The sequence below is a fragment of the Argiope bruennichi genome, chromosome 3 (assembly GCF_947563725.1).
Source record: "Argiope bruennichi chromosome 3, qqArgBrue1.1, whole genome shotgun sequence".
Lineage (NCBI taxonomy): Eukaryota > Metazoa > Arthropoda > Arachnida > Araneae > Araneidae > Argiope > Argiope bruennichi.
In genome coordinates, this window is record NC_079153.1 from 81,827,330 (window position 1) to 81,847,234 (window position 19,905).

Consider the following 19,905-nt stretch of genomic DNA (forward strand, 5'->3'; position numbering starts at 1 on the left):
GAAAATTTTATCAATGGAAACAATAAGCTGCGTTTAGCTAGTTTAATATTTTCAATTTTTGAGCAAATTAAAGCTCGCCTTTTATCGAGCAGTGATTTCTTAGGTATACATCTACTAGGTATCTTGGGTATTAGGTAGAATTTTTAGGTTTTTAGGTATTTTTTAGGTTAGGTATCTTAACGTAAAAAAACTAATTGATTTAATAGCTATGTTTGCTTAAAATAATTTCTAAGCGTGAACGTCGACAAAATTTATAATCTTATTTTATGTAAAATGTAAATACTTATTTATTATTTTTTAAAAAATTCTGATAGTTTTGAAACAGCAACTAGGCTACTGTATAAGTTATAAAGTGCTGGATAAGTTATAAAGAAGAGGAAGAAGCAAAAAAAAAAAAAAAAAAGACAATTTTAAAACTTTAAAATTCTTCTATATTTGATAGCTACAAAAATTCTGTAAATCCGAAATAGGTGTTAAATCTTATAGCAAAGCTTCTAAAACTTTTAAATTACAGACTTCTTTTCGATACATAAGAAATTGCTCAAGAAAATAAATTGGAAAATGAAGAATTGACGATTCTGAGTTTGAAATTATTATTCAGAATTGCTGGTGATCGAAATTAATAAATCTGCAAGGATATTCCAAATTAGTAATTATTGTTACATTAAAAAAATTGGAAGAATGTGAATATATATATATACATATACGAAACATTTTTATTTAATTGCCACAAATTTCGTTAAAAATTGTTCGATCCTTCATTTGCGCCATTATTTATGCAGCCTATAAGTTTCTATTTTTTGCTGCACCCGCAATTTTCTCAATATCTATAGTACTTAATTGTTATATTAGTAGAAGAATATAAGCTTAGAAATATAAGCGGTTGTTACGCTTTCTGATTTTGTAAGAATAATCCTTGTTAAAAGTTAAAATATCCTCTTTTTATCTTTCCTCTCACCATTTTTTTTTTTTTTTTTTTTTTTTGACGAAATAAATGTCACCTGGCGTACGCATGCGCAGAAGTGCGAAGTTTTTCAGAATCTGAAATCGAACAATGTGCCGAGTTTCAAAAGTACTTGAACCTATATATAGTAGCGGCCACTTAATGGGATCGCGTCGGAACTTGAGAATTTATTTATAATATTAACGATTGATAGCAATAATCGAATTAAGTAACAAACTATATTTTTGTCATGTCAAGAGAAAAAAAATCCACTTATGTTAGGTTTAGTAAGAATTTATTTCAAAAATACCAATCAAGAATTTTTAATTGTTGCTGATTGATAATTATTCCTTAACAGTTCGCTTATAAATTATCCATATTTGCATTATCTTTTTAAAATATGCTGAACGATGATTCCATATTTCAAATAAACAAGTATTCATTTTGGTGTTTGTTGGAGTGTTTCTTAACATATTCAATCTTGTTGAAAATTATTATCTAGTTTTTATTTATTATCTAGTTTTGCTCACAAAAAGCTTATGACTTGTAGTGAAAGCTTATAAGCCAGTTAACAGCTACGCTGCATGAGCAATTGCTTTTGTATCGTGGTCATGTAACTCGGCTGCAAACCACAAGGTCCCAGGTTCTATTCTCGCTCACAACAATTCGCCACAGACTTTTCAAAATTTTATAAAAATGGTGTTGAATTTTCAACTGCATCGCAGCGTTGTATTGACTAATTTTAGGAAAACTCATATGGTTAAGAAATCAGTGTTTTTTTTAATAAAATCCATTTTTCTTTCACAATACAATCACGCACAATAAAGGTTTATGGCTATCTAATCGATTTCAAACAAGGCCTGGTAGTTTATCTATCGGTTTATATCAATCCAGATCAGTCTAGTTAGACGAAAGAATGGGAATCCGATCCCACAGGGAAAAATGACTTTTTTGATAATATAAAGAGAATGATAATATTAACCATGATCCCTTTCGTGCATTATATTTGCAAATGTTGCGCAGTCAAAGAATCGCACAGTTTTGCATATTTTTTGCTGAACCAAAAGAAAGAGAAAATGATAATCACAGAATTTACTTAAAAACGATTTATTTTCACTGCAAAGATCTGAATATGTTTATATGCCTGGATAAAATGAATGAGATTTATCATTACAGCAACCGAAAACAAAATCTTGTTGCTTCAATAAGATATGTGACAGTGACTGAACGATACAAGCCTCTTTGCTAAGCCTTGTCATTTAAAATGTTAACATATGGCGATGCAAAATTTCAAGAAACGTCTCAGCATATCATTTCAACACGCATGACATAGGGCCTGGAGACATTCATGAATCTGACTTCTCGATGTCTTTCGCAGGTTATTTTGAAACCCTTTGAAGTTTTTAGACGTCTGTTTCTTTTTTCGTATTCAGCAGTTCTTGATGAGCAAATATTTTTAGGCTAAGCCCATCAATATCCTGACTCATCAGTATTCACTGACAGTTAAAAGAACATAAAGGATTTGAGGGAAAAAAAAGAGGTAGTGATTTTTTTTTTCTTTACCTGGTACTCACGACAGTGAGTGATCGACACCGTGTTTACCTGGCAAGTGTCTTTCAAATTGCGTCACTTGTAAATGCTACTGATTTATGGAAAAAACAAAAAAAGAAATAGTGAGAACGCCAGAGGAATATAATGCCAAGGTTAAACGGACCACATAGCGAATACTGTATTAGCATTAGTTGGCCTACTACTTCCTCAAACAAGCACGTATTCTGTTGGTTGAATGACAGCATTCACTGCAGTCTTTTCAAGACAGCCTAGCTGGATGATGAATGAGTATGACAGCTGCATTTGCCTCTTGTAAAACGTTCATCAAGCTGTTCTTTGTTCACTTTTAATTGATACGATTTTGTGCCGTTTTCTTCGGATGTTTGACGGGCAACCAAATCTAGACCAGAGTTTTGAGCCCTTGCCATTCGTATACGGGTGGTCCGTTTTATCCGCTAGATTATACGCATAAGTAGTTTGGAATCAATTAGATTTTAAGATCTTTTTCACGTGGTTTTATGACTGAAAGAGGAAACACTCCCTTTCTTTTTGTGTTCGTTGGTAAACATTTATTTATGAAAGAAAATAGTGATTTGAATTTGGTTTTTTCCTTTTCTTTTTCTCTTTGTTTGTGTCTAAGGATATTTATCAAAGGAGAAGAATGTATTTCCTCTTAAAATTAGAATATAAAATTATATGTTTAACTACATTCGTATTTATCAGACATGAAATTACAAATATTTATTCCAAACAAAGCTTTTCAGCTTTGCTTTCACAGTACCAAATGATATATTACACAGGCCAATTCGCGATTTAAGGACTGTTTTTTTTTTTTTTTTTTTCAAAACTGTTTTTATGGTTATTCTACTTACGGAAAAAATGTATGACTTCAGTATTTGCCCACCAGATGTTTGTAAGATATGGTAGTAGCATTATTTATGAATTAGGTTATAGGTATTGAATTGGAAATCATTTTTTGTGTTACATCTTGAAAACATTTTAATTGATCGGAAAATCAAAGCATCACTCTTGTAAATTTATGCCAACTTAGTTGAAAAACAAAAATTCAGAAAAACAAATCACAAACAAAACTGTTTTAATTTGATCTGTCCCGATTTTTTTTTGGGGGGGGGGTGAGATCGGTGAATGAAATTTGTCTTCACAACCCTTTTGCAGATAACAAACGTAATCTGTAACGCTATCATGTAACTATTCCATCGATCTTGGTAAAGATTCATGATTGTTCAAGTAAAATAATTTAATTTCACTATTACTACAAAGACATGAAGAACGGCATTCCTTTCTTAATGTTCTATCTTATAAGCAACTTTTTTTCTTATTTCGGGGTGTTTTTCAATTTTAATTTCCATAAGCACAAGCAGCAAGATTTATTTCGATTGCCTTCTTGCTAACCAAATAAAAGAATAAACAGCCATTTTTAAATCCTCATGAATTACCCAATAATGTTCATGGAATGTAATCTTCTAAATCTCGGAAGACATAGTATCATATTATTTTTCCATTTCGGCTGATGGATAATGATCTGTTATTTGTTGCCATTGCGTACTCCAAACTTGGCTTAGAGTGGTCAAGAAACAGAAAGTGATCAGATGAAAAATCTACGTGAAGATCCATTTTTATCAGAATTTCTCTACATCTTGACAAAATACAAGAGTGCTTTCATTCAAGAACAAAGAAGAAAAAAGCAGAATCCAATCCAACATAAAATATTTAATCACCATTACACAATGAATAATATAATAAAATGTTTTGTTAATTAGATAGCTTGAATCTTAAAAAGCAATAGTCATAGCGAAAAAACGCTTTTGTATATGCAAACATACAAAATATTGTCAAAGTATATTAAAAAATTTCAGACATGAAGTAAAACAATTTTTTTTGTTTATAACATTTTTTTGTTTGTTGTGTCATTATAAAACTTGCGCAATAATATTATTTATCATCCAAATAGTAAACAAAATTATTTTTAATCATTTATTTATTTAAAAAAAAATAACGAATAACAAATATTCATTTCCTTCTTCAGCTTTTGTTTATATTTGTACTAGCCACTTATCTAATAAATCGAGTTATTTTTGGATTTCTTAGATAGAATTTGAAATTATTGTTCAATACAATGAGCTATACTAGACTAAGCAGATTGTAGAGTGTTTTATTTCGTTTAATTCGCCATAAATAGTTTTTATTTGAACTACTAATAATAATATTTGGCATGAAAACCCTTAAAAAGCTTCAGAATTGTGAATTCCAAGTTTTCAATGATAAATTACTAATGTGTAATGATTCATAGGGGACTTACCAGAATGTTCAGAATAGTCAGTGGATTCTGCTTCTTTTAGAACAAAAACTTTGTTTGAATATGAATTGTTTTGAAAGATATTATCTAAGCAGAGTTAATCGAAAGTTGAATTTATCCACTGATGTTCCACAGAATGGAATTTAATGATTAATGGAACAGAATTCAATTCAATTTCCATGGAAAAGAAGTCCTAAAAGTGATATAATATCAGAATATTTAAAACACCATATGAGATGTTGAGATTTGTTCTTTTTCTTAAGCCAAATCAAAATTAAAAAGCTAAAGGATGAAATGCTGTTTAGATTTCTTTTTCTTATGAAGTAAAAAAAGTGAATGCTCTTTGCATACTGCGTAAATTAAAAATGAAACCTCTGATGTGATTGATATAATATCACAATACGGTAATTAGACATATCGTAGTTAGTTAAGAGTAAGAAGTTTTTTTTTTGTTGTTTTTGTTTTTAATCCATCAAAAATAATCACTGTAGTCAGATATTTGATCTCCTCTTCTGCGAAACTGTTACTGTTAGAAAGAATGTTCTCAACATTAAAGCCTCGAAGCCAGAAAGTTCTCTTACATCATTCTGATGTAATAACTGTAAAAACTTTATTATATCCAAGATATTGCTTTCATCGGTGATGATTCTTTTAGCAAATTCCATTTCTAACAATTTCGACAAGAAGTATGAGTAAATCTGATTAAAAAATAAGTCTTAAAATAATATTATATATATATATATATATATATATATATATATATATATATATAGAGAGAGAGAGAGAGAGAGAGAGAGAGATATTTTAAAATTTTAATTTCAAATTTTTATCTTGAATTATCCCAAATTAACTTCATTCTAAAATGTTCGCTTATTTCCTGATCCATTAGTTATTAAACTGTTTTTAACACTCGCTCTGGAAAACTGATGACTTCAGCACTTTCTGATGCTCCGAATGAAGGAATAAAAAAAAAAAAGAAATCCCTAATGCTTACACCATTCTTTTAAAGATACTTAAAATTTCCTTGCCTAAATCGACACGTAGCGAAAAATATTGCATAAAAATCTCATAGTAAAATCACTGAAATGACAAATTTCTGTCTCTTTTGATGTTGTGTCGCTATATATATAAACTGATGCCTTTCTTATCAGTTTTGCTGCGTACAAATTATGCCTCCCAGGATGAAATAAATCGAAGTGAAAATTCCAAAGGAGCCATCTTTTCGGCTCATATATATAATGTGTATGTAGATGAATAGAGATATAATATATTACGTAAGCATGTTACCCCACCTCTCACTTGTAACGCCCTCTAGCGTTATATGTAAAAAACATTGTAACATCATTGATGTAGCAGCACGCCGAAAGGCAAAGCTCAAAGAAACTCCCGAAAGCGGAGAAACAATAAAATCTTTAAAAAACTAAAAAAGGTCGTCATCATTGTTGAACCTCTCCATAATAATGAACAAAAAATATATTGAATTAATAAATAAATGTCCTTTTCAAAAATTATTCATGCATTTAATATATGAGGGCTCCCTTTTGCACGTCATTCTAATTGAACGTTTTATTCTGAATCGCCGTGGTTGTAATATTCTCAGCAGTCCGATAAAATGTGACTGTAAAAATTTTAATATCATTATTAATTTAAAAATAAATAACGTATAGAAATAGATAATGTATATCTGAAGCTCAATTTTATTGCGGACGAACGTATATTTAGCATCTTTTCACTGATTTATCATAAGAGATAAAAATAACTAACTTATCTAAAGGTATCAAAATGTGGAGTTATCTGAAGAACAATTATTCTATATAATCATCTAAATAATACATATTATTTTATATTCTAAATTATATGTATGTTATAATTTTCTAATCGCTCGAACTCCGGTTCATTGTAATTTTAGCTTCTGAGTTGTGCAGGCATTAGTTTTCTCACATAATCAAAATGTTGATAAGACAAATTCTTTTCTGAAACCTGTAAAATTCGAACATTTTTCTTATGCTCTCTCTTTCTTGATTTCTGCTTTCTTATTCTGGCTTGGAAACAGAAATCTAGGGAAAATTTAAAAATTGGATTATTTCTTTGAAATTATGAAAAATCAAAATCGTTAAAGAACATCCTATGCCTGCTTCTTCAAATCATGTTTCACATATATATAATAAATATGTTCTCTGTAAAGAATACTACTGTCTCCAATGGAAGTGAGTGCTGGGGATTTAGAAAAAGCACGTAGTTCGACAATTGAATACATTATTAACTTAATCACCGTTTTAAGGTGGCAATGGAATTTCTCATGACCTTTTAAGTAGAGAGATATTTCATTTTATTTCTACATTAAGGAGACGAGAGCCGGAATTATTCTCAGCGGATAATATCCCTATTCCCACCTTTGAAGGAAATCACGATTTGATCCCAGTTTTAATCGTGGACAAAAAAAGGGACAATAGACACACGCCAATTTTGATACAAAGGAGCAATAATGAGAGGAATAAAACAACCAGGTGAACGTACCTGTTGCACGAAAGCACCGATAGCAAGGAAAAAAGAAATCTGAAAATTGGCATGGCCGCAGAAATAAAAAGAGGCAGAAACAAAAAACGGGAGTGAATTAAAGACACGAAAGAAACAGCACATGCCAAAAGGGGAGAAAAATGTTGTTTTCAGCATATTTCGAGATATTTATGATACCAACTCTAACTTGGATGATTTATGCCCAGTGACTGGTTATTAACACCTTTTTTTGATTCCTCCTCCTACACATTACCAGCCAGGAAAGTGTGGAGATGGCTGATAACAGATAAGTTCCGAAACCGGGAAGGCCGTTAGTAAATGGAGTAGGTGAGATAGGACAAGCAGTATCAATCTTTGGATAGGTTCAAGCGCGTGAGTTTCAACCCGATCTGAACGATGAAAGAGGAGATTATTAAACGCTTATTGTCGATCACCTATTACTCATTGGGGTCTTGATTCTGGCCTTTCCTTGTTCGACGTTCGTTCGTGGTGTTTATCAAAAAGATACTTAGTTCTTGCTGCCTTTTTTTTTTTCTCCTTTGGGGGAGATGAGAAGTATGTTCAGTGGTGGAAATGTAACTGTTGATTTATTTGGTCCTGTTTAGTGATGGGAAATTAGTTTACGACTGGTTGATATGACCCGAAATGCTTCTTTTTTGGTCGTGAATGTTTTCTGCAAAATGCCATAAATCAGCTTGGGTTTATATGATCTAAGATTATATTATATATTTCCAACGATTATTTTAAGTTGTTTCAATCAGATAATAAAGCCAATATAAAAATACCATGGGAATAGTGAATCATAAATGCTGATATAAGATTTTGTTCGAGAGAAACAATTGTAGAATATCTCTCTCAAAAATATCATTTAGAATAAGTTGTTAGTATCCTTTTCTCATAATATAATTCTAAATTTGTCTAGAAATTCTAGTAATTATATGCTCGAAGATTTTACTTGTAATTTTAGATTTATAACAAATTGAGTCCACTTTATTCTGTGATGAATAATTATTATTGAACAGCTAACCAGATCTGACTAGAAGACAATTATCTCTAATGAACAGATCTGGCTACAGGAGCTATTTTTATTATCTGGCATTTGTAAGTCCTGGCATGTAAAATAACTTACTACTAATAATAATTCGTCAATTATTTTACTTGCTTACATACATTACAGTATTGTAATGTTGGATGGCATGTTGTATTGGCAAGTTGGAAGCATGCCAGATAATAAAAATAGCTTCTGCAAATAGATCTGTTCACTAGAGATAACTGTCTTCTAATCAAAATTGGTTGGCTTCTGTAACCAGATCTATTCACTAGAGACGAGTTCAGAACTCTAGTCCTTCTTTTTTTGTAATACTTCAAGTTGTGAATAATGTTAATTCAGATATCATTTGATCTTATTTACCATAGAAGATATTGACAATAATAGCTAGTTTGTTGCTGTTCGATCTGTCAGGTTCTACATCTTCAGTATTCCTCATTGCATCTAATTGTCAGAAACTCTACAGACTGAATAGAAACTTTTGCAAGGTATTTAATATTATAACCATTTATTTTTAGGAAATTATGTAGCTGTAAGAGAAAACTTTGATTTCTTGTGAATAACGTATGATAAAATATTGATATGCGTTAAGTGTTTCAGAATTTATTATTTTATTTATTTTTAATAACATTTCAAGCGAAGAAATGCATATTAAAGCATGCTAAGTAGTATGACTGTTAATGAAGAATATATTAATCAACACGTAATCACATTCGTTAGTGGATTAATATTAATATTATTTCAGAGAATGACTAAATTCAATTGACCGTTTTAGTTTATAGCATTAAACTTTTGCCCAACTAAATTAATAGTTGCTAAAGATTAATGGCAAGACTGGTAAAATTTGATGAATCAAATTTTCGTGCCATCATCTTGGTAACTCGGGCAAGGGCAGCAACGCCTTCAGTTTACATTGATTAATTATATTATTGGCTAGAAATGTAAAAAAGGAAACTCTTCATGAACGATGAAATTAATGATATATCAGAAATCTGTTGACAAATTAAGCAAGGAGATGGGACAATGTCACATAACAAAATGGCGCCATCTTAGCACGTCTGATGTGAAAGATTAGGACTGGAATTTTGCCTTTGGAAGGCAATTAGTTTGGTTCATGCATTGCATATGAATGGTGAATAATAATCCTTTGTACGTTATTTTCATTGCTGATACGTAGTACAAATAGTACAAATATCAGATAATAAAAATATAATGGCATTTCAGAAATGTAGTTCTTAGATTGTGTTAATAACAGACATAAGTACTGAATGCCGCTCATTAGTGGCATTTAATAGCAAGAGTGGGCATTCTGATACTCTTACAATGGGTTTAAAATATTCTGCCTTATTTCGAACTTTGGTTTAGATTATTTATATAATTTCAGAATTCCTTTATGAAAGGGGAATAAGCATGGAATCTATCGCATTTGTATAAGAATGTATAAAGATTTGCTTCATTTAAGCTTATATTGGTATAGTATATGTTTTCGATAGAGTGAAATAGTAACAATTATACATAAATGAATAGTATATTCATATTTGGCAATCTACAAAATGTTATATTTTGAGGGGAGCAAAGATTTTAAGTTCAATTAAAAATACTATTATAGACAGTTAACCGATCAGCTGCTTGAAGAGAATACTTTGTGTATCTCTTTAGAAGTATTAATTCCAAAGCTGTATTTAGTCTCTGATTTATAAGTGACAATATAACTAAAAAATATGGTAACATAGAAGATACTAAATCAAATTCTTAACAAATATTGTTTAAAACAGCGAAAGAAATGTTCTTATGCCATGCCTTTATTGTACTCCCTCTAAAATATGAAGTCAAATCCACATTTAATAACTATTATTATTATCGTAATCAAAACTGAGCTAACGCCTTCAGTCTAATTATCACAAAATACGAAAGTCTAAGTTCATGCTTTTGAAATTTTGAATCCGATTATATTAAGATAAACGTTTAAATCAAAATGCAGGTTGGGATATAGAGAATTAAATTCTAATTGTGTGTAATTTAGTGTAATTATATTAATGTCCTTTTTAGAGGGAGCACTAAGGTTATTTTGGAGAGAAACTCCTTTTTTCGATTTGTAGTCAAAAGCCAAAGGCATACCTTCTTGCTCAAATTTCCAAACATTGAAAGAGCATTTGACCTAGATAGATTTAGTGTACGCCAAAACGCTTATTCGGCATTTCTTCCGTGGCATCGGGTTTCGAACCTAGTACATACCAGTCCCGAAGCTGAGATTATGCCACTGAGCCATCGCAGCCTCATTCTTGAATTAGATGAATGAGAATTAGTATTTTCATTAATAGGAAATAATATGAAGAGAAAAAAATTCGAGTTTGATTAGTTTAACTTCAGTAAAAAATATCTAAAAAAATGAAAAAATTTCTACCGAAATGATGAAAGAAAGTTAATCAGATTATATTCCTTATTATAAAAGAGAATATGATTCCATTCCTTGACTTAGTATATTTTTCAAAAAAAAAAAAAATGTTGTTGTGATAAAGAAAATGCTCATGAAAATGAAAGAATATATTTCGAATTATTTTCGTAGATTTGTTTTCATTGAAAGATAAATATTGCTTATCTATAGTAGCTGAACTGTGGACGATATCATTAATATTTTATTGGTAATTTACAGTATGCTTGTGTCTAGCCGGAACAATTGTTAGAGTCTGCTCACACATCATGTATGTGATGCTACCGTTGTGTCGTTTTATGTATGTAGAATTATTTTGTGAATTTACATCAAGTTTTTGTAAATTAATTTTCCAAAAATGTTTCCAACTTTTGGCGGCGTTTAACTCCATAGATGTGAGACCATTAAAAGTTAACCGCCCATCTTATATTTAACCCTAACCTTGAATCGGAATTGGATTCAAGGGAACGGAAAATAATAATACTAATAGAACAGTAAAGTAAATCTTTAAAAAAACCTGTTCAAAGATAGAATTACACAAGGTAGAAAAATGATGCGAAATAGGGCAGAGCATTTTACAAAATTAAAGCAGCTAGTAACGATATATGTAAAAAAGTCGAAAAGTCAGCAACAAAACCTTAGAAATCTAAATTCTAGCCTTGTGAGCCATAAATCTATTTTTATGATACGGTCACATTCTTCAGTGTTGCTTTTGCTTTGTTTTGAATCAGAACTATATTAATCTTACAATTCATCATGTGGCAGCGCCACAACCGACCACGTACTCGCAATAAAACCAAGGTACCTACTGAATTTCTTAATGAATACCTCAGATTAAGCTGCTGAAATTTTATGATCACGGATTACGTCTGAAGCACGCGGAAATAAATCCGCCCTGCTATCTCTGGACGCAGCAAGGAGGATAGTTAGTTCACTATCCATCTGCAAGATTCCGCCGCTCATAAAATCTCGGGTTACTGACCGTCATATAACTCTCGCACGGCGTCACACCCACTAAACCACTACGATATCTCGAGATTAACAGAGTGCAGCAACAACAGGCTATGAAAGCACTGATTTCATCAGTAATTACTCACAGAATGAGGTTTGCCCGACCACCGTGCCTCACTATGAATCTCATTTATGTCATCGTAACGATGCTGTTGCTGGGATTTGTTGCAATGCAACTGTTCTATTTATTCGCACCGTAAATGATCTCAACATGCAAATGGTAATGGGAATCAAGATTCAGGATAAATATGCAGAACTGAGAGGAATCATGAATTTGAATCATGCTGGGTAAGAGAAATTGTTGATGTAATTGGGATGGGGTTTAGAAAGGAATTTTTTTATGATGATTGTAAATCAGGAAATTGATGTTGGCTGTATTCAAAAGTATTTGCTGGGAGATTTATTATGATTTGGCAGTGAAAAGAATTGTTTTAACTTAATGATTAATTCTTTTTTATTACTTTGAACAGTATCTTCTTAAATCAGGGATTGCCCCTTCGAAAAGTTTTGAGTCAATAGGTGAAACAAACCAACCAACAAAAATCTGTCACCAATCATGTGACAGATTTTTCGAGTTTCGAAAGATAGGCAACTTATGTCTTTAATTTTATAAAGATTAAGTTAACTAAATTCGTAAGAATATCTAGATTATACAAAGGAGTATTAATAAGTAATGTTCATAATTTTGTGCATAATAATAAAAAAATGCAATGTATGACAATATGAAATGTAAATGAAGTATTATTAATTTATTATTTTTCGGTATAATTGCCAATCATTCCGAGGCATTAGTCCCAGCGGAGGATTAGTTTAAAAATCCTGGTCACATAGAACCCCCTTTGGGCCATTCGTGTAAAATTACGAGGAATTTATTGAGACTTATTAGAGCACCCATCATACAGCCCTGGATTTATCTCCCTCAGATTTTCGTTTGGAACATGAAGAGGTTCATCTGTGGTCAAAGATTTGTCTCAAACGAACTGATGGTGTGCTACGAAACGTAGAGTTTCAAATTGATCCAAAACTGAGATAAATGCCTCAACATAAATAGCAGTTTCGGCGGAAAGTAACTAAGTAATAATACGTCATTTACATTTAATACTGTCATTCAATGCATTTTTTTATTGTTTTATAAAAAATTATGTGTCTTTCTTATTGGTACCCTCTCGTATATTAGTACTGCTTGGTTTGATGGTTTTGGGTGTATTATTGTTAGAAAAGATATTTCATAGATTTCAGATTAGATAGATTTCAGATAATTTCATATATATATTTTACTGCTTAAGTATTATATGCAATTCATGAAATCGGTATTCTTTAATTGTATTGAAATTTCATTTTATTCTGTTTCATTGATTAAAAAAGAATGAATTTTGATCAATATTCTTTGATTTTATATAAGCATATACTATCCGGATTTGGATGGTTTTTATTTTGTGTTCAATTTAGGTTAATTTCAATAAAAATAAAATTGAATTGACCACAGAGAGTACTTAGTTTTTCGATTACAAAGAGTACTATTTTATAGGACAACTTTTATTCTCTTCGGGACTTTATATGAGAAATTTAAAAATAAAAAAAATCACAGTACATATTATGATTGTAATTATTATCTGCATATTTTCTTAATGCAATGTTTTCGATTCAATAGAAATACCGTAAATCAGTCAAAGATGATAAGAAACAGTAAAATTTTCCAAATATTTCACTTTTCATTTCTCTTTTAACTTTCAATATAGCTTCATAAGATTACGATCCCATTTCGAACTAGTATAAAAGTTATTCTGGAATGGACAATTTTTTTTTTTTTACTGATGATCAGAATGACTCCAAACTCTTTTCTTCAATCATTTTTTCATTCTAGCAAGTTGAACCAAATATAATGCAGACTATTTAACATATATCAGACTCATATACCAAATGAATCGTCTATTATGTCTGAAAACTGTTATCCTTTCTAATGGCGTAGCAAAAGTTAGGAACGCCCATGTCTAAATATCACTTCCACGCCCCCATTCGTCAATCAGTGGCTGAGCAAAGATAAATTACACCCGGATAATGCTATTAATTTTTCATCTTTTCATCATATTTTACTTTAAAAAGTGATATGAACGCACTAATGTTTTGTCCCCATGACCTCCTCTTAGAGCAGCGCCCAGGGCGTACATGTCACCCGTCCTTTTGTTCCATGTCTCAATGTCTCTGATTCTGCAGTAAAGCCAAAGGACCCCTCTTCTTTTCAGAACATGGCATTCTGATTGTAGAATCTGTAATATTGATTTCAATCAATGTTACAGATTGTAGATCAACATGGCAACAATAGAACCACCAACCACTGATTGTGTTCTAATGTTCGGAATTTTCGATAATTTTTTGCAAATAAGATGATTACAAATCTTCAGTTTTGCCTTTTTGGTACCAATGGTTTTCTTTAGTCTTCATATTGGATAGGTCAATATCTACATCTTTTGGGCTTTGACTTGGAAGGAGATAAGAGGATCTTATTTATCAGACTAATGTGAAAATGCTTATTATCCTCTAGGTATTGAATGCCTTATACTCATATGCACCTTAGATTTCTTTAGAAACAAATCTCAAACTAGATATCTTCCAATATCTAATTATGGAATCTTCCAGCACCAAAACTATGACACCAATCTATTACACCCCACATAAGTTTATCAAGTCGTTTTTTTTTTTTTTTTTTTTTTTTTGCAAGCGATTGTAGAATAATTGGAGGAAAGCTATGAAAGAAAATCATCCCATTTCGGATAAAACGAAGAATATGCCACAATTTGTATGATATCAGAAAATTTAAATATACTTTGAAAATTCACTATTTTTGTTGTTAGAACTTACATAATTTTAATGGATGTAAAACATGACATTTTAAAATTAGAAACAGTATCTTAAAAGTCACTTTCACTTCTAAATTTAGTTTTACAATAGTTACTTATTTCAACTACTAACAAACAACAGCATATGGTATTAGAATTTAACAAAAGTTATTTCATACTGAACTATCAACAAGTCATAATAAAATAAACTTGAAGAACAATCTAACCGAGGCCGTGCGCGAAAAAGACAAGAGCGCTACCTAGAGGAGGCTATTAACATGAGAAATTTAGCTGCTGTGACGTCACAGCGTAAAGCATTCGTTTGAGTGCTTGCGATTGGAATGCGCGCGTGATTTAAAGAAATACATATCGAAATTCCGGTGTATTCTTGGATTAACTCATTCTAAAGTAAGTTTTTTAAATTTATGTTAGTTCCATACAAAAATATAATCTAGTTATATTTTAGAGTTAACTTTGATTGCAATATTTTTAGATATAAAGTTGTTCTAGTATTTACTCACGTGGTGACAAGTCTAATTTGATGCTTTAATTGTTGATTATATTACCTCTACATTATCGTTTATTTAATTATGTAATTTAAGCATTTCTTAGGTTTTTCTAAAGCTTAGAAATTTCAATAGCTTCTTTTAAATGTAAGCATTTCATAATGGTTAGAAATTAATGTTATTCTCCGAGATCGGCTAAGCCTAAAGTACGGAAAAAATCAACTCGCTTGTGCAGGCCGAGCAAAACGAAATTGTTCGGCTGAAAATTAACGGACTTTTTCTCTTTATGAAAAGTATACATAATTTTTTAAATTCAATTGTGGACAAAAGAAAATAATAGGTTTTTGGAGGAAATCGCTAGAAAATTATTCAGAAACGCAATTATTTTTTAAACATACAGAATGACGAATTTTAATTTGAAATAGTTTAATGAAATATTTCCTATATTATTTTTATTACAGGTAATAATTTAAATTTGTCGAGATCCTTGAACTTAATGCTAATTTAGCTTTTTTAATTTTAGTTAGCTTTAATCTTACATTTTTTGTAGAACCTGTGCCCCATTATTAAGAATAACCAGCTTAGAGCTAAAAATTTGAAAAAAAAAAAAAAAAAAAAAACTGTTAACTTTTTCTTAGTAGGATAAACTTTAGGATATTAATCTTTTAGCAAACGAAGGAAATAGACCTACTGGGGAACCCACCTTCGCTTAATATTTCTGAAAAGGGGCAGTGCATCTAGAAACAGTACCCCCAGGGTGATGTGGAAAGCTGTTTCTAACAATTTAATTAGAAATTTATGTAAATAAAATTAAATAATTTATCGTTTTTGTATATTTTTTCTCAAAACACTGGATTATCCAACATCAGAATTTCCTGCTTTGAATTAATCTTTTTAAAATTGATTTTTTAATGAAATATCAGTTTTTTGCATATGCTATTTTATGAATATGAAAAAAAAAAATGCTTTTTGGTTTCTGGTACTTTTTCTCTAAACAATGGGTGATCCTCTATCAAAATTCATTTCTTGCAATTGAAATTTGTGTCAAAGCCTCTTTAAAAGTTTTTTATTTTACTTGTACTATTTTTTTTCAAATATTTATTTTAATTAATCGTCGATGTTAAAAATTCATTCAGTAATAAGTAAATGCCAAAAACTTTGTACTTCTGTTGTGTTTCTGTAAATGCGATTTGATTTGAAAATACAAATCCCCTATTCATTTCAAAGGTCTTAATCCGCAAGAAAATAAATGTTTAATTAAAGAGGTTTTATGAATTCTTAGTTTGTATTTGCTATTCATTCCGAGGTTAGTTTGAATCCGTAAAAAAAGATAGAAAAATTACTATCGAAAGACGAAATAGTTAGTTTCTGCATAGGAATAGCGTTTCCTACATCACCAACAGAGCTAAGCAGAGGCTTTCGACTGTGACGTCACGAATTCAACCTTTCGGCCTCCTGCATAGCTACTTCTGTTTATCTTTTTCGCGCACGGCCTCGATCTAACTCGGAAAACAAAATATTCGGATGACACAGTTTTCATGCTGCATGCTTCAAAAATTTGGATGATTTTCTAAAGAGTGTCCAAAAATTAAAGCAAGGTTTGAATTTGCCATCATTCGTGTTGGAAACTGTTATTAAACCTACCCTATTAAAGAGACCATTTGACAGCTGATAGTTTGGAGTTGGTACAAATGGAGTATTACATGATAGAACAATATGTGTGTTGAATTAAATAAAAGGACAGTTTTTTTTCTTTAAATTATTATATTTTTATTGAATCGTAAATTACACAGGATAGGAGTATGTATGGAATAACATAATGGGCAAATGGCCTTCACTGCAATGGATTTTTTAATAGTGTTGCCAATACTTTACTGCACAAAATCTTGAGTTAATTTTGGGACGTTCTTCACTTAATAAGCGAATCCCAAATTTTCAATTCTGATAAATATTTATCTTTGGTATTTTATAATTATATTTGTATAAATTTTTCTTTACATTTTACTAGTTAAAAAATTGATTTGTATAAATAATTTGTCGACAGCTCTTTCTTATATTCAAGATGCCTCTTTTGATTCAATTAATTTTCTGCATTTCTAGACATTTAAGAAAAAAAAAATTACATAAAGGGAGTATTGATTGAATTCACGAATAATTACGTGTTGCAAATCATTAATCATAACGGCTATCCGTTGACTGTCATTAAGAAACCATTTGTAAGTTTTCAAACTGTAACAGAACGATTTTTTTTCATCACAGCACTTGTTAAATGGACCTCTAGATTCTTTTTTTTCATTTGAAGTTGTTTAATCGTTCTTAAAGATACAATGTTATTCTCCAAAATGAAGAAATTGATTCAATTTATTAATTCACTTTTGAAATAATAAAAGCAATGTATCATTGCTTAAGTTTTTTTTTCCCATCTTCTTTTAGTTGAGGATTAATAAAATGTAATTTGTATTCTATTTGTGCGAGTTAAACAGGCTTCAAGTATTGAAGAAAAATGTTCTTTCATAATTTGCTAGGTCTCATTTTCCATTATCTATACAAAAATAAATCAGAATGTGTATAAGGGTTCTACTATTCTATTACTTACTGTTCTACTGTGTAATCTACTATTCTACGGTTCTACTACTTAACCTAGAGCTACGAAATTTGGCATTTATATACTTGGAAGATAGAAAGGTTAATCTCTAAAGTATTTTTTATTTTTTATTAGAATTTTAAATAATTAATACTAATGAAACTTGCTTTTATGTGATAACATTCTTAAATACTCAGCATAAAACTACATTTTGCATTGCTTCAAAATTCAAAAAATAAAGATACCAATTTATTAGTCATGCAAATTTTTCCTGAATTTTGATAAATTTTAAAATTATGCATAATTTTTGACAATAGATTAAATTGTTGACCTGAATCGTTTTCATTGTTTCATGAAAGATTTAATTGCATGATTTTATTCCATTGTTGAAAACTAGAAGAAGAATGATTCTCTATAATGTCTATGTAATTTACGAGACGAATAAAAAAATGAAGTTATAATACATCGAAATTTAAATGATAAATGAATTGCACAATGATAGCACTATGATGTCACGAGATTGATCTCCATTATAAAGTTCATGAATGGAATGTAAAAGAGAATTAAAATTCCGGGGGCTTTAATGCTCGAGAATTTGACGAAATCACAGGAATTAGTTGCATCTAAACTATTTAAGTGAAATTTAAAATGGCCAATATCCAAGTGAACTAGATAGTGGCGAAAGGTGAAGTCTAATGCTGTACACGATTGAATATTTAATCTAATTCTGAATTAAAATTTGAATTCCGTGCATAGATTATTTACTTTTTCTTCTCTATGTTTTCGTAAAAGAATCTTGTTGAAACCTTAAAAGGTTCATTGAATTTTCTAAATTCACCTATGAGATTACAATATATGAAAAAGGAAATTCATATATGATTTTAGGATCTTAAATATGTACAATATTAAGCAAATATTTAATCCTTTGTCCTGAAAGGCACCATTCAAGATGATGCATCATTTTGAGGCTTTAATTATTTATTTCATTTTTCAATTTTGATTGTTAAAAATGCCTACAGAATGGTAAAAAGATGTAGATTAATTTTGTGGAGAGATTCAATTTCAAATTGATATATATATTGGAGCAATAAATAAGGTGTTGTATTAAATGAATAATCATGCATCGAATTACTTTTCCGAGCACAAAGGGTTAATACTTCAAGACAAAAGAATATGAATATTTTATTTATATTTTTGAAAATATAAATATCCGATAGAAATACCATTACAAAATAAGAATTTACCAATCCAGAATAAGATTTCAATGGATTCTTTTTTCTTATTATACAATAAATTTACTGTGTTAATAAAGAAAATTAAGTTTTGAAGGCAAAATTTATAGTTATTTGGTGAGGGAAGAAATGTTAGTGCATTCCAGAATATGCTTATAATAGAGAGGAAAATTAAAACCCTGTCTATACCCCAGACTATCCCCTTTTTTTTCCAAATCCATCCTACAATACCCGTAACGAAGCATGTAAAGATTAAAACCGCTTCCTATAGAATATGCGCATCATATTTCACTCACCCATCACTACTTGAAAGAGTGGAAACTGAAGATATCGGCAATAATTCCTCTTTTCCAGAGATCCCATCTGCTCCAGTTTATCATTTAATGTAAAAATAGGAGATCCGAGACGTCCCGGCCGCTCTGGAAAATAATAAAAGTTCATAGGCACACACATATATCTTTTGCCACTTTCGGAAGGCAGGACAAGCCATAAGCAAGGGGAGGAGAAAAAAAAATGCCTTTCTTCAACCCGTCTTTTCTTTTGTTTACCTGACTTTGAATGATGGTTAGTTGACGGTTAATACAGCTTTACTGCACTGGGAGAGGAAGGCAGGGAAAAAAAAGCACTCGCGTCAATTTCTCTGGAGATAATTTATTCTTATTTATTGAAAAACCAGATGACAAAAATGACCATAAAGTATAATGTTTCCCCTCTCTTATATGTAAACCTAGCGTAACCGAGATTTTTTTTCGTGTCTTCCCACTTTGCCACCTGTATCGGGGTATCTCGGACAATGCAGAGGCATTTAGGCAAGCATTGTGGCTCGGTTGTGTCACAATTCGGGAGCAGCTACGGGTAATAGAAGTGGGATTTGATCTGGTATGGAAGCGAGCGATGAATTATGAGTTAGAGAGCTTTCGGCTTACGG